The sequence below is a fragment of the Amblyomma americanum genome, chromosome 2, assembly GCF_052857255.1.
Source record: "Amblyomma americanum isolate KBUSLIRL-KWMA chromosome 2, ASM5285725v1, whole genome shotgun sequence".
Taxonomy (NCBI): domain Eukaryota; kingdom Metazoa; phylum Arthropoda; class Arachnida; order Ixodida; family Ixodidae; genus Amblyomma; species Amblyomma americanum.
The window spans coordinates 111,421,742-111,447,562 of record NC_135498.1 but is presented as its reverse complement, the minus strand read 5'-3'; the positions used below and the strand labels follow the sequence as shown (position 1 = coordinate 111,447,562).

Sequence of the window (25,821 nt, the reverse complement as noted above, 5' to 3'; positions counted from 1 at the left end):
CCTGCGGGACGGACTTTGTCCCAAGCGCCTTTCGATCTCCGATCACAACTGCGCAGTACATCGAGGTGACCTAGGTCTTGCGGAACATGGAAAAGGATGAGAAACCGGGCGGCTTCCATCTCATTACACCTCCCCTCCTTGGAAGAACACGCGTGTGGGGTGGGGCAGCTCTCAATATCGATACGGTAGGTTAAGGAAGTAATAGTGCTAGCTAACATCGTTCTTTCGCCGTGTGTTGAAACCTCCATGCTAAATCGAATAAATGGCAGCGGAAAGTAAACGAAGACATCGAAGAAACACTCAGACGAGGACGATGCTGCCTTGAAGGAGCAGCATCGTCCTCGTCTGTGTGTTTCTTCGATGTCTTCGTTTACTTTCCGCTGCCATTTATTCGATCATGCACCAACTAACTCAACAATCCACCTTATTAGCTCCATGCTAAACATAGCTTATCCTGAATAGAGCGCGAAACGGGCCCTGTATATATCTGTAGAGACCACGCGCGAGCCGCTCACTCGAAAATACGCAACTATAATCACGTATGTATAATTATATGCCATATGTCAGTTTATTGTACGCACATGGAAAAATTCAGGGGCTAGAGTGCGAGCACGTGCGCCGCTTTTCAATAACAGAGGGCAAAGCTTAATTCAAGTATCATACATTTATTCAGCATTTATGAGTGGGCGCAAGACCACGCCTCGGGGAAACTGAATTATTTTTCCTTATATTCTCCAGCGCCTCTCCAGCTTGTCTCGTACATATGCCGAGTCCAAGAGTCCATGGCTGAATGCAGGCAGGGTGCAGCACTGTGCACTGAAACACAAGGAAAACACACATGTTATCCTAGCAGACTTCCCGCGGATAAGGACACGTTTGTTACTGTGTAGCCTACAGCAGTACACTCATGTGTTATTCGGCGCTGTCTATCTGGGATGCAGACCGCGTGCGCATTTAAAAATATTAAGTGCCAGGCAGACGTACGGAAAAATACAAACAAAAATAAGAAGATCTACATGTGCACAACAAGCTGCTTCTTGCAAGCACATTGGGCCATGTATGAAACAACTGTAAGAGAAGTTATTGCGGGCGGTTGAGCAAAAATGAGAAGCAAATGAATTTCTATAGACGCGTATCTTGGTGCTTAGCATGCGGTTGCACAATAACCAACAGGAAGTTCTTGACAAACGCAGCTGCATGCTAAAGAGAGGCAGTGTGGTCTAGTGTCGCCATATATCGGCCGAAATGACAAGGAGAATCTTGTCCTTACCTCTATTTCTTTTCCGCACAGTTGCAGTTACTTCTTGCACTTGTCGCAGGGGCATCCGCCGGTGCCGCACTTGCACTCAGTGGTGCAGGTGCACTTTGGGTCTGCGGGAAATAGGAATATATTAGCAGTCAGATGTGGACGTGGGCGTGAATTTGCAATAGGTTCAAGAATAGCGGCGCCTATGTGGAAGTAAAGGAGAGTAACCTTGACAGAAATTACCACTAGTAATGCTCAATCTCTCGGTGATAATGGACGAGGGGAGGCTGATGCCGTAAAAAAAAAAAACAACCACAAGGCAACGGGGTAGCGCATATTGAGGTTGCGCAAGATCCTTTTTGCGCAGTTAAACGCGAAGAACCCCCCGCTCCCAGAGAGCTTTGTGCGTAAGTCGCACCAACGCGAAATTCCCCTTTTAACTTTTCGCAACGCGTGAGTTGAAGCATATGCGGCTCTTCCAAGGGCGTCATGGATGGCAAGCATGCATATCTCAGGAATGGTACAGTGACTTTGTACAGTGTACAGTTATTTCCACGGCTGCAAGTTTGCCTGATTATTTAAAAATAAATCCGCGTTCACTTTTGCGAAATAAGTTCGTTGGCCCGTTTTCGGCTCACTAAATATAGCTTGGTAAAATACCTGGACTTATATTACTGTAAATATGCTATTACATAAATAGAACTAAGGTCGGCACCGACATAACGAGCACTGCGCAGTTATATATGGCTATGACTTTTTTCATTCGAACCAAGACGCATCTGCGTTCGACTTAAATCAGAAAATGCCCCGCCAAAAAAATATTAAAAAAGCTGCCACAAGCTACTCAGATATATTTGTTTGCTTTCCAGCTGGGAGACAAATTTAGATTGGATTGGAGCAAACTTTATTTGTGCCCGCAGTCCCACAAATTTAGAAAAGCCACACAAACTCGAGGCAACCACGACAGCCCCAGCTCAACAATCAGATGTCACTCAAGAACTGGCCATCCAAGTCTAAGTGGCCCGGTTAATTTTGCATCGCTACTTTCAGAACAGACTAAGACATATGTGGGAACTTACCTCCACACTTGCAGGCGCGGTCCATAGTCCTCGGAGAAGGGGTTGGTCTTCTTTCTGCTCTTTTCCTTCGCACGAAGCCGGCTTCTCGCTGAAGGTAATTTTGAACAGCGCGCCGCGTCTTTTATAGCAGGTTTTCCAGCCGCCGTAGTGCCGTGCGCAATGCGACTCTTATTGGCCGTCGCCTTTTTGGCGCCGTGCGCAAACGGAGCGTGTCGTGCACAAATGCCAGAGCCAATGAGAATGCTGCGCTCGGGTAAAACACAAAGACGACAGTGGATTGATAATCGACCTAGCGAAACCACTCTCCTCTATCGGGGCATACATGTCGAGTTTGCAGCGGGCGTCGCCGCAGCGTGGCGCCACCAGTTGATACCCAGAGTGTACTGGGTGCAATATGCCGCATCGGAGTTCCGAAACTGACTTCACAACGAAAAAAATATACCATTTCTGCAAACCTGGATGCTAGTAATCTTATTCACAGGTAAAATACGTTTGAGACTTAGCATGATATAGATTTTCTTGCTTTGATTGTGGCTGTGATTGTCGCAGCAGACTGGGGAAGGGGGGTATTTAAAATGCAAATTGGGTAAAGGTCTTGATCAATCTTCTTCACATACAATGAAACTAGCTTAAAAACATTGCACGCAGCATATAGAAAACCATCATCATGACTAGAACTCTTTCGTTGCTAGCAAGAGAGCGGTTCTCACAGTTTCTTCATTCAGGTTACCGACTTTGGCGGCGCTCAGCGCCGAAGGCGATTTTTTTTTTTTTATCCACTCTCGATTCGGGCAGGAAGAGTCGTTCGGCTTAGTAACACAGCTGCACAGCATCCGTTTTTTTTTTTTCAACTGGCGTAGCATTTTCATTGGCTCAAGTGTCTGCACGCGGTATGCTGTGCTTGCGCACGGCACCCGTGAGGCGACAGCCAATCGCGTATGCTTTGCGTTCGCCTCCGCGACGGCTCACTGGGTTTACAATGGTCGCGGCGCGCTTTTCAAATGGTACTAGGGGCAAAAACATGGCCCTGACGTTCAAAGCCGCAGTAGCGGTTTCTACGAAGGCGTCCTTGCAGGGCCGAGAGCTCTGCCTGCAGTTGCGATAGGTTGCTGGAGAAATTGGAAGGTTGCTGGAATACAGGAACCTACCTCATGCTCTTTAATATTAATCTCTAATTAATAAATTAAATAAATAATTAGATTTATATTTATATCTGAAGACATATTAACAGCGACGCAACTCAATTACTTGCGTTTTAAGTAAGCTTCTAGAACGCTGCCTTCTCAAATTATGCTTTATTGACAAATTTCGACCTCATTCCTTAATCACCTCAATCAGTACGGATTGCAACGTACTCGACCCGACCGCGGCGGCCACGAAACGCAAAAGGCGGCCGTGTGCTGTGCGATGTCTATCGTTATTTCGCGATCACCTAGCCAGCTTGAATGGGGCCGACCTACTTAGGCCGATTAATAGTAAGGAAGCTTACGATAGATTTATGGGAAAAATAACCGGTGCCTGTATACAACGAATTCTTTCCACCTGCTATGGTAAAACGACCTAAAAAGGCTCGTGATCCATGGGTAATCGATGATATATGCTGAAGCCTATTAGAAAAATAGATCAACTGTGTGCTAACTTTTTGCTAATTAGGAACGTTGACGCATTAAAAAAGATACAAAGAGTACAGCGATTTCGTCAACAAAGAATTACTTGCAGTCCAAAGGCATTGTCATGCAAATATTTTTAATTCATCAACTGGAAGATCGGAGGACGTATGGAAGGACCTAAATTTTCTAACGGGGCAGTCACCTGAACCGGTCTGAAAAGTAACGAGAGCTAACGTACAATTATTCTGTAGGAAAACAGTGCAAAAAACACATGACTAAAAGAAATACAGACAGACTTGAGCGCTGGCTAACAACAGAGTGTATTTAGTGCGAGAGCGAAATAAATACACGGAAAAAATGACTGACGCCACGAGCTGAACTATCTTAACTCAGTCTGATGAACTTGGTGCCCTTGCCTTGACGTGTTGTTTTCTTCCCTTTCCGCGCCTGCGCATCAGTCATTCTTTTCCATGTATTTATTTCGATCTCGCATTAAATACACTCTCTTGTTAGTCAGCGCTCGAGTCCGCCTGTCTTTCTTAGTCCTGTGCTTTCTGCGCTGTTTTCTCACAGAATGTCTCACCAAGTTTCCCAACAATACACCTTGGTGCAGTACTTTAACGTACAATTAACCGAGGTTGATCTAGCCAATGCGTTTAACGAATATTTCTCTTATGTGGTACAGGATAGAAACAGTTTTGCTGATTACTATTGTATAGAGCCAAGCAATGGGCGCATTATGTTTTTAAAGCCGATTGCTAATAACGAAGTTATAGTGACGAAGAGATAGTAGCGTGTGGGACAGGGAGGTGTGCATGAGGGGGTTTATTTACCGATGTTAGCCTTTGATTGAATAAGCCTCTCATGTGCATGTTTGGAATGATTACGTGGACTTCTGCCTGGCATACGAGCTCAAAAGGATGCGGAGACCAGCGCGGAGGTCTCTATAGGTCATCGCTCGCCAAGCACGTCGAAGGATGACACCGCGGCCGGTCATCGAAGTCTTCGGCGGCAGCTCACCGTCACGGCAGACCAGCGTGTTGGAGTATGCTCGATATTCCCAACGCATACACACAGCATTTCTTCAGCCGACGGTTTGTTGCCATAGAATCTCCCAAGTACTCCGGAGGATCCGAGTTGGGATCGCCTGACACCCGGCTGGCACTCGCGGTTGGGCTCACTGTGGTGGTATGGAAAGGTTAACATCACCAAGCGGCACATGGGCTATGAGGCGTCGCATTGGAGGGCTCCGTGATTAATTGCGACCATCCAGGGTTCTTAACGTGCACTGTCATCACGCAGCACCTGGGCGTTTTGGCAATTCGCCTCCATCGAAATGCGGTCGCCGCTACCGGATCCCGCGACTTCGGGCTCAGCAGCCGAACACCACTGCGACGGGTGCTTTTGAGTATTGTATATAACGGCGTAGTGTATCAGCTTTATTTGTCATGTGGCAGAATTTACATATATATCTCAATGGGCACTTAAACTCTAATGGATGTCCTCACGATGTCCGCATGACGTCTTGAACGTCCCCAGGTCGTCCATGGAAGTTTAAGTGCCCATCGAGCAGCTAGCTCACACATGTCACTGCGAGAAAGCACTGCGTGCCAGTGAAAAATAACACACTTTTAATTGCATTTCATCGCATATTTAAAAGTTGCAGGCCAAGTTCATGTGAGAGGGCAGTGTGCGCGCTTACATATCTGTGCACAGAGCTCTTCAGTCTCCGTCGTATCTCATGAAGACCATCCTCTTGTCGAAATTATTCTGGAAAATTCCTCTCCAATATCCCTCAGGTCCACGTGCGCGAGCAGTTTTGAGACGTATAAAAAAGCTACATTTCTTGGCACATAGCTGATAGGCTGTATCTACAAAACGCCGCACGTACGCATCCGTTCATATCACGTTATAGAGCTTCTTGCAGGTCGCAAGAAGCTGCCAGCGAGAGTGCAGTCATAGCTGCCAGCATCAGCAGCAGCGCAAAGTGCATGCACTACAAAATCCGCCGTTCCAATACAGAGTGCACGGTTGCAACAAGAGTTTATTCGTCTCTCATGATCGGTATACTATGGCATATATACGTCTCTCATGTTTTATACTGTCCTATATGTATACGTCTACATTATTTTTCCGTTCGCTAAGCCTTGGGTGACATCGTCTCTTGACAACGTCTCCCTCGCTCACCGTGCCGGTTCACGTCTGGGACGAAGTCCGAAGAGTCCGTGACCGAAGATTGCACTCTGAAAGGAAACATAAGCGAAGCTTGATATCTTATCACAGGTATAGTGCGGATCACAGGTGAGCTGATCAGGATTAGCGGAGGCAACGAATTTTTGTCGGCAAGTACACCGCGCACAAGTACAGACCATTAGTGTCTGCACGTCCATACTATAGGCATTATGCAAGGAATAACGTATGGAGAGAACTGGACAGACGCATATGACAGAACACACGCATACGGATCGGACCGGGAATATTATTTTGTGACAAAAATTAGCTCTCGTGGGCGATACTGAAAATTGGTAGCGCACATTTCGTAAAGATGTGTTTAAAAAAAATCACACATGGGCAGAATGTGGTTATTAAAAATTCCTCGAGGCTGAACGTGAGAGCACTTCGGTATCGTAACACCGCTTTCTTTACTTTCGGGTTTACCTCGTGTGCGTAGCAGCCAGCGCATAATCGTGGGAGGGTTAGCCCACCACATACAGGGAAACACAAAATGCTAAAGATTACAGTTCTATCATCATGCAATGCATATTCTCGCAATCGTATCATCATGGCGTACTACGGAAGACTGGGAGACTGATGTGGTCATACCAGTACATAAAGCCGGAGATATAAAGAATCCATCTAACCATTGACTCATATCTTTGAGATGAATGGCATACAAAATAATGGCACATATATTTAGAAACCTTTTTAATTTTCTGGAAGATAACGATTTCCTTTCTCTAACAGAGCGTGGCTTCCGAAAGCTTTTCTCTTGTGATTCAACTACTTTCCTTCACTTACGACTTGCGCTTTTACTGGACTCAGCTTTGTCATCTGATTATTTCTTGACTTTAATAATGCTTTTTAATAGCAGTGAGTTAATAACTCACTGCTATTACATAAACTAAGTGTGCTGAATATTGACCCTGTAGTTCTTAACTGGATTCGTGGATTTCCTTCTTCTCGTGTTGAATTTGTCTGCATTAATGACGCCGATTCCTCTACTGTTGCTCTTTAATTATTCTGGTGTTCCTAATGGATCAGAACTTCGCCCCCTTATCTTTTTTATCTTCTATATTCCTGTGAATTGCTGTTCCCCTCTGTAACGTACTCTGTGTCCTGAGAGCAAAATAAATAAATAAATATATCTTGCAAAGGAGCATGTTCGGAGGAGAGGGGGGGGGGTAGGGAGAAAAAAAAGAGAGAGTGCTAACTGCTTCCCGCCCGGCAGACTGAAAACTCGGCGGCTATGTTAAGGGGTCACGTAAACCTACGTCTTTAATTTTCCTCGTAAGGTAAATGTATGCCCATATCAATAAAAAATTTTGAAGTAAACGTATACCTCCGATAGCTACTGGAAAATGGTTGAGTAGAATACAGCTAACTACACACGTGAATTGAACGGCTCTAATTGCATTCGGCAATGGTAATACAGGGTGGCTCCCTTAAAAAAGGCAGTGTTGGCGTATACGCGCTGAGGTTTGGACGACCTCGTGACATCTCAATTAATGAAGCGCACAAAAAAGGCACCCACCGTCCGTTCTTCCGGGCATGTTGTCTACCGCTTGCACCTGTCACAGCGGAATATTCGTCCACGTTTAGAAAGCCATATTTCCCGAGGGATGCACTTCAAAATTCGCCTCTTAACATTAAGCTATTGACATCTCAATTAATGAAGCGCACAAAAAAGGCACCCACCGTCCGTTCTTCCGGGCATGTTGCCTACCGGTTGCACCTGTCGCAGCGGCATATTCGTCCACGTTTAGAAAGCCATATTTCCCGAGGGATGCACTTCAAAATTCGCCTCCTAACATAAAGCTCTTGACATCTCAATTAATGAAGCGCAGAAAAAAGGCACCCACCGTCCGTTCTTCCCGGCATGTTGTCTACCGCTTGCACCTGTCGCAGCGGCATATTCGTCCACGTTTAGAAAGCCATATATCCCGAGGGATGCACTTCAAATTTCGCCTTCTAACATAAAGCTATTGAAATTTCAATTAATGAAGCGCACAAAAAAGGCACCCTCCATCCGTTCTTCCGGGCATGTTGTCTACCGCCTGCACCTGTCGCAGCGGCATATTCGTCCACGTTTAGAAAGCCATAATTCCCGAGGGATGCACTTCAAAATTCGCCTCCTAACATAAAGCTATTGACATCTCAATTAATGAAGCGCACAAAAAAGGCACCCACCGTCCGTTCTTCCGGGCATGTTGTCTACCGCCTGCACCTGTCGCAGCGGCATATTCGTCCACGTTTAGAAAGCCATAATTCCCGAGGGATGCACTTCAAAATTCGCCTCCTAACATAAAGCTATTGACATCTCAATTAATGAAGCGCACAAAAAAGGCACCCACCGTCCGTTCTTCCGGGCATGCTGTCTACCGCCTGCACCTGTCGCAGCGGCATATTCGTCCACGTTTAGAAAGCCATAATTCCCGAGGGATGCACTTCAAAATTCGCCTCCTAACATAAAGCTATTGACATCTCAATTAATGAAGCGCACAAAAAAGGCACCCACCGTCCGTTCTTCCGGGCATGTTGTCTACCGCCTGCACCTGTCGCAGCGGCATATTCGTCCACGTTTAGAAAGCCATAATTCCCGAGGGATGCACTTCAAAATTCGCCTCCTAACATAAAGCTATTGACATCTCAATTAATGAAGCGCACAAAAAAGGCACCCACCGTCCGTTCTTCCGGGCATGTTGTCTACCGCCTGCACCTGTCGCAGCGGCATATTCGTCCACGTTTAGAAAGCCATAATTCCCGAGGGATGCACTTCAAAATTCGCCTCCTAACATAAAGCTATTGACATCTCAATTAATGAAGCGCACAAAAAAGGCACCCACCGTCCGTTCTTCCGGGCATGTTGTCTACCGCCTGCACCTGTCGCAGCGGCATATTCGTCCACGTTTAGAAAGCCATAATTCCCGAGGGATGCACTTCAAAATTCGCCTCCTAACATAAAGCTATTGACATCTCAATTAATGAAGCGCACAAAAAAGGCACCCACCGTCCGTTCTTCCGGGCATGCTGTCTACCGCCTGCACCTGTCGCAGCGGCATATTCGTCCACGTTTAGAAAGCCATATTTCCCGAGGGATGCACTTCAAAATTCGCCTCTTAACATAAAGCTGTTGACATCTCAATTAATGAAGCGCACAAAAAAGGCACCCACCGTCCGTTCTTCCGGGCATGCTGTCTACCGCCTGCACCTGTCGCAGCGGCATATTCGTCCACGTTTCGAAAGCCATATTTCCCGAGGGATGCACTTCAAAATTCGCCTCCTAACATAAAGCTATTGATATCTCAATTAATGAAGCGCACAAAAAAGGCACCCACCGTCCGTTCTTCCGGGCATGTTGTCTACCGCCTGCACCTGTCGCAGCGGCATATTCGTCCACGTTTAGAAGGCCATATTTCCCGAGGGATGCACTTCAAAATTCGCCTCTTAACATAAAGCTATTGACATCTCAATTAATGAAGCGCACAAAAAAGGCACCCACCGTCCGTTCTTCCGGGCATGTTGTCTACCGCTTGCACCTGTCGCAGCGGCATATTCGTCCATGTTTAGAAAGCCATATTTCCCGAGGGATGCACTTCAAAATTCGCCTCCTAACATAAAGCTATTGACATCTCAATTAATGAAGCGCACAAAAAAGGCACCCACCGTCCGTTCTTCCGGGCATGTTGTCTACCGCCTGCACCTGTCGCAGCGGCATATTCGTCCACGTTTAGAAAGCCATATTTCCCGAGGGATGCACTTCAAAATTCGCCTCTTAACATAAAGCTGTTGACATCTCAATTAATGAAGCGCACAAAAAAGGCACCCACCGTCCGTTCTTCCGGGCATGTTGTCTACCGCCTGCACCTGTCGCAGCGGCATATTCGTCCACGTTTCGAAAGCCATATTTCCCGAGGGATGCACTTCAAAATTCGCCTCTTAACATAAAGCTGTTGACATCTCAATTAATGAAGCGCACAAAAAAGGCACCCACCGTCCGTTCTTCCGGGCATGTTGTCTACCGCCTGCACCTGTCGCAGCGGCATATTCGTCCACGTTTAGAAGGCCATATTTCCCGAGGGATGCACTTCAAAATTCGCCTCTTAACATAAAGCTATTGACATCTCAATTAATGAAGCGCACAAAAAAGGCACCCACCGTCCGTTCTTCCGGGCATGTTGTCTACCGCCTGCACCTGTCGCAGCGGCATATTCGTCCACGTTTAGAAAGCCATATTTCCCGAGGGATGCACTTCAAAATTCGCCTCTTAACATAAAGCTATTGACATCTCAATTAATGAAGCGCACAAAAAAGGCACCCTCCATCCGTTCTTCCGGGCATGTTGTCTACCGCCTGCACCTGTCGCAGCGGCATATTCGTCCACGTTTAGAAAGCCATAATTCCCGAGGGATGCACTTCAAAATTCGCCTCCTAACATAAAGCTATTGACATCTCAATTAATGAAGCGCACAAAAAAGGCACCCACCGTCCGTTCTTCCGGGCATGTTGTCTACCGCCTGCACCTGTCGCAGCGGCATATTCGTCCACGTTTAGAAGGCCATATTTCCCGAGGGATGCACTTCAAAATTCGCCTCTTAACATAAAGCTATTGACATCTCAATTAATGAAGCGCACAAAAAAGGCACCCACCGTCCGTTCTTCCGGGCATGTTGTCTACCGCCTGCACCTGTCGCAGCGGCATATTCGTCCACGTTTAGAAGGCCATATTTCCCGAGGGATGCACTTCAAAATTCGCCTCCTAACATAAAGCTATTGACATCTCAATTAATGAAGCGCACAAAAAAGGCACCCACCGTCCGTTCTTCCGGGCATGTTGTCTACCGCCTGCACCTGTCGCAGCGGCATATTCGTCCACGTTTAGAAGGCCATATTTCCCGAGGGATGCACTTCAAAATTCGCCTCCTAACATAAAGCTATTGACATCTCAATTAATGAAGCGCACAAAAAAGGCACCCTCCATCCGTTCTTCCGGGCATGTTGTCTACCGCCTGCACCTGTCGCAGCGGCATATTCGTCCATGTTTAGAAAGCCATATTTCCCGAGGGATGCACTTCAAAATTCGCCTCCTAACATAAAGCTATTGACATCTCAATTAATGAAGCGCACAAAAAAGGCACCCACCGTCCGTTCTTCCGGGCATGTTGTCTACCGCCTGCACCTGTCGCAGCGGCATATTCGTCCACGTTTAGAAGGCCATATTTCCCGAGGGATGCACTTCAAAATTCGCCTCTTAACATAAAGCTATTGACATCTCAATTAATGAAGCGCACAAAAAAGGCACCCACCGTCCGTTCTTCCGGGCATGTTGTCTACCGCCTGCACCTGTCGCAGCGGCATATTCGTCCACGTTTAGAAAGCCATATTTCCCGAGGGATGCACTTCAAAATTCGCCTCTTAACATAAAGCTATTGACATCTCAATTAATGAAGCGCACAAAAAAGGCACCCTCCATCCGTTCTTCCGGGCATGTTGTCTACCGCCTGCACCTGTCGCAGCGGCATATTCGTCCACGTTTAGAAAGCCATAATTCCCGAGGGATGCACTTCAAAATTCGCCTCCTAACATAAAGCTATTGACATCTCAATTAATGAAGCGCACAAAAAAGGCACCCACCGTCCGTTCTTCCGGGCATGTTGTCTACCGCCTGCACCTGTCGCAGCGGCATATTCGTCCACGTTTAGAAGGCCATATTTCCCGAGGGATGCACTTCAAAATTCGCCTCTTAACATAAAGCTATTGACATCTCAATTAATGAAGCGCACAAAAAAGGCACCCACCGTCCGTTCTTCCGGGCATGTTGTCTACCGCCTGCACCTGTCGCAGCGGCATATTCGTCCACGTTTAGAAGGCCATATTTCCCGAGGGATGCACTTCAAAATTCGCCTCTTAACATAAAGCTATTGACATCTCAATTAATGAAGCGCACAAAAAAGGCACCCACCGTCCGTTCTTCCGGGCATGTTGTCTACCGCCTGCACCTGTCGCAGCGGCATATTCGTCCACGTTTAGAAGGCCATATTTCCCGAGGGATGCACTTCAAAATTCGCCTCCTAACATAAAGCTATTGATATCTCAATTAATGAAGCGCACAAAAAAGGCACCCACCGTCCGTTCTTCCGGGCATGTTGTCTACCGCCTGCACCTGTCGCAGCGGCATATTCGTCCACGTTTAGAAGGCCATATTTCCCGAGGGATGCACTTCAAAATTCGCCTCTTAACATAAAGCTATTGACATCTCAATTAATGAAGCGCACAAAAAAGGCACCCACCGTCCGTTCTTCCGGGCATGTTGTCTACCGCTTGCACCTGTCGCAGCGGCATATTCGTCCATGTTTAGAAAGCCATATTTCCCGAGGGATGCACTTCAAAATTCGCCTCCTAACATAAAGCTATTGACATCTCAATTAATGAAGCGCACAAAAAAGGCACCCACCGTCCGTTCTTCCGGGCATGTTGTCTACCGCCTGCACCTGTCGCAGCGGCATATTCGTCCACGTTTAGAAAGCCATATTTCCCGAGGGATGCACTTCAAAATTCGCCTCTTAACATAAAGCTGTTGACATCTCAATTAATGAAGCGCACAAAAAAGGCACCCACCGTCCGTTCTTCCGGGCATGTTGTCTACCGCCTGCACCTGTCGCAGCGGCATATTCGTCCACGTTTCGAAAGCCATATTTCCCGAGGGATGCACTTCAAAATTCGCCTCTTAACATAAAGCTATTGACATCTCAATTAATGAAGCGCACAAAAAAGGCACCCACCGTCCGTTCTTCCGGGCATGTTGTCTACCGCCTGCACCTGTCGCAGCGGCATATTCGTCCACGTTTAGAAGGCCATATTTCCCGAGGGATGCACTTCAAAATTCGCCTCTTAACATAAAGCTATTGACATCTCAATTAATGAAGCGCACAAAAAAGGCACCCACCGTCCGTTCTTCCGGGCATGTTGTCTACCGCCTGCACCTGTCGCAGCGGCATATTCGTCCACGTTTAGAAAGCCATATTTCCCGAGGGATGCACTTCAAAATTCGCCTCTTAACATAAAGCTGTTGACATCTCAATTAATGAAGCGCACAAAAAAGGCACCCACCGTCCGTTCTTCCGGGCATGTTGTCTACCGCCTGCACCTGTCGCAGCGGCATATTCGTCCACGTTTAGAAAGCCATATTTCCCGAGGGATGCACTTCAAAATTCGCCTCTTAACATAAAGCTGTTGACATCTCAATTAATGAAGCGCACAAAAAAGGCACCCACCGTCCGTTCTTCCGGGCATGTTGTCTACCGCCTGCACCTGTCGCAGCGGCATATTCGTCCACGTTTAGAAGGCCATATTTCCCGAGGGATGCACTTCAAAATTCGCCTCTTAACATAAAGCTATTGACATCTCAATTAATGAAGCGCACAAAAAAGGCACCCACCGTCCGTTCTTCCGGGCATGTTGTCTACCGCCTGCACCTGTCGCAGCGGCATATTCGTCCACGTTTAGAAAGCCATATTTCCCGAGGGATGCACTTCAAAATTCGCCTCTTAACATAAAGCTGTTGACATCTCAATTAATGAAGCGCACAAAAAAGGCACCCACCGTCCGTTCTTCCGGGCATGTTGCCTACCGCCTGCACCTGTCGCAGCGGCATATTCGTCCACGTTTCGAAAGCCATATTTCCCGAGGGATGCACTTCAAAATTCGCCTCTTAACATAAAGCTGTTGACATCTCAATTAATGAAGCGCACAAAAAAGGCACCCACCGTCCGTTCTTCCGGGCATGTTGTCTACCGCCTGCACCTGTCGCAGCGGCATATTCGTCCACGTTTAGAAGGCCATATTTCCCGAGGGATGCACTTCAAAATTCGCCTCTTAACATAAAGCTATTGACATCTCAATTAATGAAGCGCACAAAAAAGGCACCCACCGTCCGTTCTTCCGGGCATGTTGTCTACCGCCTGCACCTGTCGCAGCGGCATATTCGTCCACGTTTAGAAAGCCATATTTCCCGTGGGATGGACTTCAAAATTCGCATCCTAACATAAAGCAATTGACATCTCAATTAATGAAGCGCACAAAAAAGGCACCCACCGTCCGTTCTTCCGGGCATGTTGTCTACCGCCTGCACCTGTCGCAGCGGCATATTCGTCCACGTTTAGAAAGCCATATTTCCCGAGGGATGCACTTCAAAATTCGCCCCCTAACATAAAGCTATTGACATCTCAATTAATGAAGCGCACAAAAAAGGCACCCACCGTCCGTTCTTCCGGGCATGTTGTCTACCGCCTGCACCTGTCGCAGCGGCATATTCGTCCACGTTTAGAAAGCCATATTTCCCGAGGGATGCACTTCAAAATTCGCCCCCTAACATAAAGCTATTGACATCTCAATTAATGAAGCGCACAAAAAAGGCACCCACCGTCCGTTCTTCCGGGCATGTTGTCTACCGCCTGCACCTGTCGCAGCGGCATATTCGTCCACGTTTAGAAAGCCATATTTCCAGAGGGATGCACTTCAAAATTCGCCCCCTAACATAAAGCTATTGACATCTCAATTAATGAAGCGCACAAAAAAGGCACCCACCGTCCGTTCTTCCGGGCATGTTGTCTACCGCCTGCACCTGTCGCAGCGGCATATTCGTCCACGTTTAGAAAGCCATATTTCCCGAGGGATGCACTTCAAAATTCGCCTCCTAACATAAAGCTATTGACATCTCAATTAATGAAGCGCACAAAAAAGGCACCCACCATCCGTTCTTCCAGGCATGTTGTTTACCGCCTGCACCTGTCGCAGCGGAAAATTCGTACATCATTCCAAAGCTGAAGCTTGAACATGCTTCGATAATGTATGGGATACATTTACTAAACTTAAGAAGAGCGTGTTGTCGGGCTTGTTGGCTTTGCATGATATAAAAGAAGTGGACACAAAACTTGGACAAGGACCGGGAAGAAACACAAACGACGACCGACGAGCGTCGTCTGTGTTTCTTCCCGGTCCTTGTCCAAGTTTTGTGTCCACTTCTTTTACTAAACCTAACATTCACAAAACAGAGAGGGTTCAGTGAAAAGCTGTTCGGTTCATTTATTCAAAGTTTAAAATCACCGACTCTCGCACTAAGGTTATGGTGGCCAGTAATATTGAATCACCTGAAACGCGAAGAAGAAAACACCGTCTTGACTTTGCTTAACCAAAAGTTAGCTTCGGACCCTGCTCAGTACTTAACCCCTTTATCCTCCCGACATACTCGGCATCATCACATTCACTCACTAACACCGTATTTAGCGAAAGATGACTGCTTTACATAATCGTTTCTTTTTTCCGAAGACAATATTCTATTGGAATCAGGTTATGGTGTTTTTAGTAAAACGGTTCACTTTTCTCTCATGCCTATATCTCTCTTGATTCTGTTCTTTATCTTTCTGCAGTACTGTTATAAATGCATGCTTTTCCTGCGTGGACCCTGACAGGAATTGGCAGTATGTACCAAATAAATAAATAAATAAATAAATAAATAAATAAATAAATAAATATACTAGGTGCTTCAGGGAAGCCGCTCACAAATTTCTAAAAATGGGGTTTTTGATGTAGAGGAGCTTTTTGCGGCATAGTAATACCAGTGCTGGCGGATGTAACGAAGCAGGTGAATTATGCAAATAGTAAAGTGGTTAATTAAACTTAAATGGTTAACTTTCTAACTTATACTGATAGGCACCTGATTGCAAATAAATATTTATAGCCGGCCGCTATTGATAGCCACAGCGCGATTACCCTCGCCGCTGCGGCACAACCAGTTTTGGCGACATCGTGTATTAACATGGACGATGCAGAAAATCTCGCTTGCCGTAACAATCTCATATTTTACAATATTCCTGACACCAACCCTATTGAAACGTACGCAGACTCAGAAGAAACAGTCATTCGCCATTGCTCCACTGAACTAGATTCTGCCATCGAACCCAATTTAATCGAGAGAGAGAGAGAGAGAGAGAGAGAGAGAGAGAGAGAGAGGGAAAAGTGGTAGAGGAAAGGCAGGGAGGTTAACCAGAACAATGTTCCGGTTGGCTACTCTGCACTGGGGGAGAGGGATGAGGGGGGCGTAAAAGAATAAGAAATAGAGCTATGTTGTCTGTATCTAGCACGACAATGACAAGCGCACTGAAACTCACAGGCCGCCGCAGCAGTAGCCTGCACACATTGAGGGTTGCCTAACACTGCGACCCGAGTAGAACAGATCTAGAGTCCTCTATCACTGATACGAGGCAGACAGGCAGCGCAGACGTTCTAGTGTGTAGAAAGGCTGCTTGCCGTTGCGGCTGATAATGTTGATGACAACGTAACACATCCCGACTTCTTCTCGGTACTATGAAGCTGGAGGATGCGTTGTGGCCGCTATTGGACAGCTTCAAGCACTGGATTCAACAAATCCAGCATCTGCAGTGCATTCTGTGCAGCTGGAATGTGCATGCTGGAAAGCAGTACGCACATGGCATTCACGATTGGCTCGAGCATTAAAATCACTTGCTCGTCTGCGACCTGGTCCAGTTTATGATGTACTACCCGACCAGCAGTAGACTCAAAACACTGGGCGTGTTGACTATTTTATCTAGAGGTTGTGCAGGGCTTCGGGAGCGATGGCGAAGTCACTTGCCGGCCCCGGTCTTGGACCGGAGTTGTGACTTGTGCTTGATTAGCAATGAGCTCGGGACTCTGGGTACGCAATACCTGCTTGGTCACTGCGGGTGTGCGTAGCTCCGGCAGAAATGGCCACGGCCCGTCTGCGACAACCGTACCACCCCCGCCAGTCATATTGCTCCCAATTCTTAAAGTAGTATGCGGAGGGGGAGGACAAGTTGCGGAAACTCTTGAACGATCCTTTCCAATGCTGGCTACACTTTTAGAAGGTCTGTGACGAGGGCGACGACGTCGTCGCAGCTTTTGGGGCATTTAATGTAAAAAAATGAAATGAAATGAAAATACTCGCGCTTTCGAAAAGCATGCTTGGAAAGCGACCCCCTCCAATGCACCTAACTAGTCTAAATAGCCAAATTTTGTCGAGCCACAGCGTCGAGGGTAATCGCGTTTTCGAAATTCTAAGAACTGATATATGGCTATTACCAACAAACGGCTACAAATCTCTAATTGCAACCAGGTGCCTGTAAGTAATGGTTAAAAGCGAACTATTATAAAACTCTTTTATAATGTCTGCTGTAGGTAACATGATTCGCCTGCTTTTTGACGTCCGCCAACACTGGTATTACTTTCCAGCACAGAGCTTCTCTTTACCTCAAAAACCCTATTTTTAAAAATTAGTGATCGGCTTCACTGAAACACCTATATAGTTGGACGACAAGACTAGAACGCGGAGGCAGGTGTTATCGCAAAGCGACCTCCTGACTATCGCGGCGGCGCGCTACACAATGCAAGGCCCTTGCTATTTTTGTGGTCAGCGCGCTATCGGACAAAACAGGAGGAGCTCCTCTTCTGGATACCTAAAAAATAAGCGCCCATAGCCAAACAGGCACTGGCCTCCAGCCAGCCCACCTGGACAAAAATGCTGCCAGCGAAAGGCTTACATACCTACAGCAACAACGTAAGAGGCTAAGGAATGATGATAAACAGGCGCGCAGAGCAGCGAAAGTCTACTAAGTAAAGAATCGCGTACACGACACACGCTGATCAGCATGAATGTAACAAGAACGGCCACGGAACAACAATACGTGCTCTGCACGTCCATGCAGCGTATACCTTTTATTTCCGCTTTCATACATTCTTTATATCGAGTCCCCTTCAGAGGCAGTACGGATTTGCTATGCTCAAACAATAATTTGTTTAAATTTGAAGATGTGAAAGTGTAAACGCTGGAGGCATCTATCTGCTACAATCTCTAAGCATATTTTACCAGAAAGATCACATTGCCTTACATTGGTAAGGTGGGCTGCCGGACTAGTTGGTCCTGCATGTCATCTTGTGAAACAAGGCTCTGCATTGACACATAGAAAAAAGACAGGACGACAAGAAGAGGCGCCAACTTCCAACTGTTTACTACACCATCCGAGCACGTGTATCTATAACAAATATGATTCTAAAAACTGAAACTTATCACTCTGCTTTACCGTGCCAACAACGAAAATCAAAACTCGTCCTCATGCAACTTCGTCAATGCAAAGCTTGAGCATTGGCTTGCCTTTTTCGTTATATAGCACGCTTATAACACAAGCTGCGCCATTTTAATCTTGCTTCTGGCTAGAATCCTCGCTGTGTCAAATCGTTCCTTGCATTTGCACGTATGAACATGCATGACCAAATTGGCATATATATGGAAGTTAGCGTTTGCGCTTGTCACCCCGTCTTTTTGTGCGTGTTTTTCGTAGCGCCTGGTTTCACAAGTTAACATGCTTTATATTACACTGTTTTCATACCCTACGCAGAGGTGTTTGGAAAGCCTGAAAGCCTCCTTTTTCCTCAGTCTGTCCAATTTGAGAGAATCCCGAAGCTTAAGACGTGCTTACGCCTGGGCTATAGTTGGATGATAATAATATTGTTATGTTGGACTGCTTAGTACTATATATGAAAAAAATTGGCGGTGGTTTAGCCCTGGTTAAACCTGGAGTGACGCAATAGCTGGCCGAGTGGACTTGCACAGTTGAATTGCAAAGCCAGTCTTTCGCCGCTCCGTTTCGCTGGGCGTTCCTTCTTCATCTTCGTCCCACTTGACACGGCGCATGCGCACAGCTGTGACAGCTCGCTTTCGCCGGTGCGCCGCGCTGCCGGCAGCATCACCTGCTCCGCACCACGTGGTGGGTCACGTGACCAATCAGGTAGCGAACCACGTGATCAGCCACGGCGCCGCGCCGCCGGCAGCTGCTCCGCACCACGTGACCAGCCACGTGACAGCATGGCGGCGCCGCCTAACTGAAGGCTCGAAATGCTACCGTAATGTAGCTACCGCTACAAAAGCAGTCCTTCGGTAAAGACAGAAAGAAAGGAAGAAAGAAAGAAAGAAAGAAAGACAGACAGACAGACAGACAGACAGACAGACAGACAGACAGACAGACAGACAGACAGACAGACAGACAGACAGACAGATAGGTCGGTACATTTCACGTAATGCGAATGTGCTAAACTGCACTGCAGCATGCCCTCAGGGAAAATTCAGGAGTTCTGTAGTAGTGGAACAATTATCAGTAGGAAAATTGACGGTCGGCGGTGTTTGCTTGGGCACTCATAACAAAGGGGTTTACAGTGCATATGACTGCTATGCGAAAGATAGGGAGATATTCGGAACTTTCGCAACAGGAGAACGCCGCTCGTATACAAACGTCGTGAGAGAGCGGTATGAAGATTTTCAACTCACCGAGGTGGCATTTGGTGCGGAACATGTTTGTCTGTGGACTTGGTGAAAAGATGAAACAATAGGCTTAAACATGCGAGAAAGCTGGGTAAGTCTTACTCAGCTAAGAGGCTCTTTCCCGAGGGCATGTCAACTTTAAAGTCACCCTTATTTCCTGTACGGTTGAGGACGCTTCAAATCGAATCGGAACAGCAAGGAAACAAGTGTATTTAAGCAAATTGTGCTGCCTGACAGTGAGACTGGCGTATAGCGGATACGATCAAATAGTTGTGAATTACGCACGGTGTCCTTCTGGGATAGCAGCTTTCTGCGGAATCCGTTTTACCGCAGAGATATGCGGGGAACGTTTTCGCCTAAAAATGCATCCTTGGCGAACTTGCAACAGATACCACTGTCTTTGCTAACCAAAGTTATTAAATTTACCGCTGCTTCTGGCGATGCAGGCCAAGCTCTAGCATGACTTTCTGATCCAGCTATACAAATGCAGCAATAACGGTTTTCATCTATGATGTTCTGCAATTTTTTAAAATAGGCTTTCTGAGTTAGAGGTCCGCTTTTTTTTCATAGGATTGTCAGGGATGTAGCACACCTTAATAAAGTAAGCCCTTTAAATAGCTGGCTGGTTAACTAATACTGAATTTACTCTTTAACTAATATCGTATCTTTATTTATTCAGGAGCGTGTAGCGCACCGTGTTATTCATATCAGTCTGTATAAATTCGAAAACGCAGTTACCTTCGCAGATACCCTCGGCGCTGTGGCCCAACAAATTTTGCTTACATGGCGACAGAATACATGTCCTTTCGAGAAGCTCGCAGGCAAAGACACGCGTACAGTGCGTGTAACTGGACCAGGCTTCGATTTCCCAAATATATCTGCCCCTAGTTATAGCGAGTGCAGCCGTGAGCTGTTAAAAGTTCTGCGAGAACACTTTACGTCAAATATGTGCGCGAGCTTAACTACTGATTGATTACTGATTTATTAAGCTTGATTGATGCGTACATCGTAAACTCGAGTGGCTAACCAAGGATACACTAAAAATTTTCACGCTTAGCAGGCGTAAGTGTCGATGATTTCTTGCACGTTTATTTTAAACATGATGTGTTTTCACGCCTAGTAAGCATGAGTGTCGATTGAAAAATCACGCTTCCTAAGCATGACTCACAGAGGGAGTAACGCTAGCCAAGCGTGAGTGGAGGCAATTTTTTGCACGCTTGTTTTAGGCGTGGTGCGCTTTCAGCGCTCATGCTTGCCATGCGTGACTGGCGATCTCCCGAACGCTAAACGCGAAATAAAGGTTTTTCACTTCCTCAATGCGGCCTTCTCCTGCTCTGTAGGCCGTCAAAAACATTTAAAAGGAAGCTTAAAGGAGGAAATTCTTGTTGTGCCACATTTATGGGCTTCACGGCTGCTTGTAAAATACTGATGATTGCCATTGAATAGCTAATTACAAAAATTAACTTTCAATTTTCATCTCGCGGCTATTTGCAAACAAGAACACTGCAGTGGGAAAACATAACAAAAGATAGCTAGCTTTTTAGAAAATCATAATGTATTTATAGGGCAAGTATAGAAAGCAAAAAATTCGCCATTCCTTCATTAATTCGTTGGCTACTCTCACCATTTTATACTTAACGGCACATATCGTGTGCTTACGCACTGCTCAAGACCTCAATACGTCATTGTGTGCTATGTTGCTTGAAACGACTATGCCTTCACGACAACGCTTTTCCTCGCGTATGTACTGTGCGTTATTACAAGCGGGTTCCAAACACTTAAAAAGTGGCCTATCTACGTTTATTCACTGTCGTTGCATTTACAATCTTAGCATGAGCCTGAATGTTCTAAGAAAAAAGTAAACATCTTGTTTTTATGAAGCTCTAGTTTCATGACATCTTCCTAGATATGGACTGCGTATCTAATGAAAGAAGTGCAAAAGAAGTTCACCTCATTTCAACATCGTTTAGGAGCCGCATTATGAAAATACCCATTCCATAAAGTTTGCAGGTTTTACATCGTGCCAGAAAATAAGCTCAGAAAGCGCACATTTGTTTAGTTTTCTGATGAACCCAAGCTGCGTTGAAGGCAGTGCAAGAGAAATTTTCATAAAATGTCTTGCGGAAGTGCGCCTAGCCAGTCCTACAACTAACCCCCTGATGTACATTCTTACGGCGCCATCACATCACCTATACGTTTATAAAGAAAATTAAGTAAGAAGTGTGGTTAGGTTTTACATTTCGTTGTATCAATAAAGCTTTCGTCGCGAATTTCAGGAATGGCATTCCAGAGAAAAGCTATTAGTCGCAGCAGTCGGTACCAAACAAAGCACAGGCTTTTTGTTGTCATGACATTTTTGTGGATCTGCAGTTAAATCTGCAAGTCCGAATTCACGGCTTTAACACGCCTGCTGTTCTTGAGCTGCTAAAAGGACAGCTTTTCTGCTCGTTCTTATGCTGTCATTACGAGAACACAGCCCGACAACCCCTGCGCTGCATCTTTACCGCCGCGACTGCTAACATCACCACCCGCAGCAGCACTGGCTCTATACATACCAGACCGCAAACCTATTTGTGCTGCCTCCCAGCAATGCAAATATTAATTACACACGACTGCGACTTCACCCAGCAAACTGAAATTCGTAAAGATAACAGAATTGTATAATAAAATATAAGGTTAGGTTGTAGTGCCGCCAACAGTCACATGCGGTTTCAATACAATACTATTAGATCGATGCGTCGCGCACAGTCATGAAACAAGCGAACACCAGCCGCGATGTGCAGTACAAACAGGCACGTTTTTAGTGTGGCCTTAACGCGCGGGTTATGTGTAATGTGACAAGTTTCAACGCGTCGTAATGTTCGCTTCGACTGCGAATTGCGGTTTGCCATATTTATCTCATTTTCGATGCTCTCCGCGGACAACGGTGGGAGCAAGCGCTTTCTACCCCCACGCGCGAGCAGCCAGGAGGCTCACGGAGCGGCGGTGGTACTACTCCCAAAAATGGCCACCGACGCGAACCGCAACGCGGCCGCGAAACTTTGGCGCCGAAGAGCAAACGCTTTTAAGGTGTATCCAGACGGCGGGCCTCGGACTGGCCTGGGGACCGGTCACGTGCGGTCGACCACGCGTGGCCCGGCCCGCGAGCGCATCCACACGGCGGTTTAATGGTGACTTCCAACCGCAGAGTTGGAGCACTTCTGGAGCAACGTTTCCTGCTCTTTTCGGAGCAGCTGTATTCCAAACGCAGATCTGAGCCACGGATCGCGTCTTCCAATCGTAGACAGGGAGCGGTTGCCGAGCCGAGATTGCTCCGTGGAGCAGTCAGGACTGCTCCGCCGAAATCGGCGGATCCGACCGGAAGTTTGCGTGACGTCCTTATGCAGCGGCGATAGCGGCGCCCTGCATGCTCTGGCCAGAGCAAGTGTACTCCAATCGCAATTGCAGGTTGCGCGCTCTGCGCCGGATTCAGGCGCTTTGTCACAGAGCGTGCAGACCGCTCCGGGCCTGCGATTGGAATTCACCACAAAACAGCAGACGACAGAGAGGGCTACTCTCAACCCCATAGCGCCACTGGCGCAGTGGCTTGCTCACTGCGCTCTGGTTTCAGGGTACGTTCCAAAATGGAGGCCGACAGGAAGCGAAGGTTTGCTGCATTCGCCTTGGCGATATGTATTGATGATGAAGATTTGTGTCTTCCAAAAAGGCGATGTTGGCAAAAGGAATGGGTGTACCGGAAAGATCTAGGACAACAAAATCTGCTTTACCAGGAGTTACTGTTCTCTGACCCGGGGGAGTACCGGCGACTGCTTCGTGTCACCCCGGAGCAATTTTCGCAGCTGCTGTCCTGCGTCGGACTAAGAATTTCGCGACAGCAGACTGTTATGCTCGCGCCCATACCGCCGACAACAAAGCTGCAAGTCGCTCTTCGCTACCTTGCTTCCGGTTAGTAACTTTGTTGGCCTCACTTATCCTTGTGCAGCATCAACACTGCGATTCTCCACGCTTTCGTGTGTGCAGGGTCACACACGAAGTGTTATAGCAAATTGCATGCCGTTGATTTTATAGTGAAAAACGAATCTGCAGCCTTTTTTGCACTCACATTAGCTGCAGCGACAACAGATTATGCGCAAGCCACGCCGTCAATTTCACGCGCTTGTATTAGCTCACGCACAAACTGCATGCAGCTGTAATCTTTCTAACGCAAAAGACGAACCTCTTAGCTGTTAGAACCTGTAAGTGCTTGAGGTGCATCGACAGCTGAGCGATGCGCTTCATTACATAGTAAGCGCGACGTAACGACACGTAGGGCCCCTCATGCAGATCAGCGTTGTATATATTAGCATACATAGTTCTAAATAGCGGTGCTGCATTTTCTAATATATTTGTTTTCATTTTCCAGGAGAGAGCCACCACCCGTTGAGTCGCCAGTTCCGGCTTGGTCATTCCACTGTGAATGACCTCATACCAGAAACGTGCAATGCGATCTACGAAGAACTGAAAGGCAACTACATCAAGACCCCCAATACAGAGCAAGATTGGCGAGAAGTCATAAAGGGGTTTAGTGAACACTGGCAGTATCCTAATTGTGTGGGTGCCATGGACGGTAAACATGTCGTGATCCAAAAGCCCCCCAAATCTGGGTCTATATACCACAATTATAAAAAGTCTTACAGCATAATTCTTTTTGCTGTAGTAGATGCAGCATATAGGTTTATTTACCTCGATGTCGGAGCACCGGGATCAGAAGGGGATGCCGGAGTGTGGCAGACGACGCCTTTGCAAATTGCATTGAAAAAAACAGGACCAATTTACCCCAGGTGGTAAAGGTGGCATGTTCGCCAGATATTCCTCTGCCACTTGTGTTCGTAGGCGATGATGCCTTCCCAATAAGGAAGAACCTAATGAAGCCATACGGAGGCACTGCGCTGTGATCCGACCAGAGGGTCTTCAACTACAGGTAAGCCCTCAGAATTTGTGAGTACCTCTGTGGTCCTAGCTGCTCCATTGTGTTGCCACAGCAGGTGTTGGTACATATGCCAAACAGCAATGATGGACCACAACAGTACATGCGTTACTGAAGTAAACATACTACTGTACAGATGACCATCTAAATGCTGCATGAGGCCAGTGGTGGAATAGTGAAAGTATTTTTTGCGCCCATACAAACTGGTGCATCAGAAATCGCTAATCAGCTGCAGTGTGCATTTGTAGTGCTCTATGCTCATTTTCATAACTGCCAACTACACAAAAAAAATGTTAATTTTTTCTTTTACAAAGTTTGATTATTTACGTAAAAAGTGTTGTCATTGACAAGGTAATACAAAGCACATTTTGGCATCCTCATGCTCTCTGTTAGGTACAGAAGATAGGATTGTTCTTTGCTGTTCTCCATATGCATACTGGCATATATACCGGGTGCAGTTTAATCTGAAAATTAAGGACTGAGAGGAGTTTGCCTGCCGAAGCCACTCCAAATTATTACAGTTCTGACCAGATAACGTGCAGTTTTGAAACTTTCAATCCTCTCATTCTGCTTTATACAATTCTCCTTGTGCAGGTTGTCCAGAGCTCGGAGGGTTGCCGAGAATGCCTTTGGCATCCTTGCAAACCATTTTCGGTGTTTGCACACCGTAATTGAAGCAAGGCCAGACAGAGTTGTGTCCGTAGTCTTCACTGCATGTGCTCTGCACAATTTCCTGAGAAACGACAAGCAAGTCTCTCCAGAACAGCCTGTGGAGGACGCCGATGGGCATACATTTTTTGGCTTGCAACAGGCATCACGTGGACGCCCTAGTGCATTTGGTGCTGCTGTGCGTGAACGGACATCCTCATACTTCAAGGACAGAGGTGCGGTGCCATGGCAGCAAGACGCTGCTTATCTCAACAGCCACCTCAACAGATACAGTGCCTTGAAGAAAGAACATTCCTCCGGATGTCCTCGTTTTTTTTTATTAAACATTGCTAACACGTTCACTGCATCGTGGGTCTCCAGTTGGTGACGTCCTTTATTTATGCTGTGTGGCCATAAATACTGGGTCACATAATGAAGCCAATGGTCAGATGGTCAGATAATGAGGAGGAGCTCACAATAAACTCTGTACCACGGCTTCATCCTGAGATGCATTATTAGAGGCCGCACAGCACTAATAAAGGACATCACCAACTGGTGACATGCAATGAACGTGTTAAGGTGCTTCTCAGTCACGTCAAGAACAAGTGCAGTGGCGTGACAGAAGACTGTCGCCAACCACCTTGCGCACAGGGTGTGCTAAACAAAAAATCATCCAGCTGGATGTGATCCTTTTTTATTCAATC

The 25,821-nt window shown here is 46.7% G+C and overlaps 1 long non-coding RNA gene across 1 annotated transcript; it reads right to left on the bottom strand.

Annotated features, from left to right (window-relative positions):
- Positions 1–649: 649 nt before the first annotated feature.
- Positions 650–2,481, bottom strand: LOC144118972 (uncharacterized). Its single transcript, XR_013312209.1, has 3 exons — positions 2,326–2,481; positions 1,271–1,371; positions 650–816 (listed from the first exon to the last, which is right to left on the bottom strand). It is a non-coding gene; the product is annotated as an uncharacterized LOC144118972 (long non-coding RNA).
- Positions 2,482–25,821: the final 23,340 nt, after the last annotated feature.